The following is a 921-nucleotide window of genomic DNA, read 5'->3' as shown; positions in this document are numbered from 1 at the left end:
GTGTCGGCCTGTGGACTGAAGGGTCCAGGGTTCCATTTGGGTCAAGGGCACATGCCTGGGTGTGGGCTCGATCCCAGTGTGGGGCGTGCAGGAGGCAGCTGATCAATGATTCTCTCTCATCACTGATGTTTCTCTCTCTCCCTCTCCCTTCCTCTCTCTATAAAAACCAATAAAAACATTAAGAATATATATCAGAACAAACATCTCTAAATTCTGGGGTCCCACATGAGACTTACTCCCACGGGGGCGCGAGTGGGGGTTGGGGTGTGTGTTTCATGAAAGAAGCAGCTCTTAGACTCTGGGGTTAGAGCACATGGCCTTTTAACTCACCGGCCTGACCTCCCCCCCCCCGCCCCCAGCTCCATGGCCGTTGCGGGGAGTTGGCCGCTGTTCCCCATGCCTCACGGTGCAGAGGGGCCGGGCAGACCTGGCTCTTGGGTAGTTATGGCCTGTGTCTGTGTCTGTGTCCGTGTCCGTGTCTGTGTCGTGTCCGTGTCTGTGTCATGTCTGTGTCATGTCTGTGTTATGTCTGTGTCCGTGTCTGTGTCTGTGTCATGTCTGTGTCCATGTCTGTGTCCGTGTCGTGTCCATGTCTGTGTCCGTGTCGTGTCTGTGTCTGTGTCCGTGTCGTGTCTGTGTCTGTGTCCGTGTCGTGTCTGTGTCTGTGTCCGTGTCGTGTCTGTGTCTGTGTCCGTGTCGTGTCTGTGTCTGTGTCCGTGTCGTGTCTGTGTCTGTGTCCGTGTCGTGTCTGTGTCTGTGTCCGTGTCGTGTCCATGTCTGTGTCCGTGTCGTGTCTGTGTCTGTGTCCGTGTCGTGTCTGTGTCCGTGTCTGTGTCTGTGTCTGTGTCGTGTCTGTGTCATGTCTGTGTCTGTGTCGTGTCTGTGTCTGTGTCCATGTCCGTGTCCGTGTCTGTGTTTGTG

Source organism: Myotis brandtii, unplaced genomic scaffold, assembly GCF_000412655.1.
Source record: "Myotis brandtii unplaced genomic scaffold, ASM41265v1 scaffold743, whole genome shotgun sequence".
In the NCBI taxonomy this organism is placed as follows: Eukaryota; Metazoa; Chordata; class Mammalia; order Chiroptera; family Vespertilionidae; genus Myotis; species Myotis brandtii.
This window is presented reverse-complemented; position numbering follows the sequence as displayed.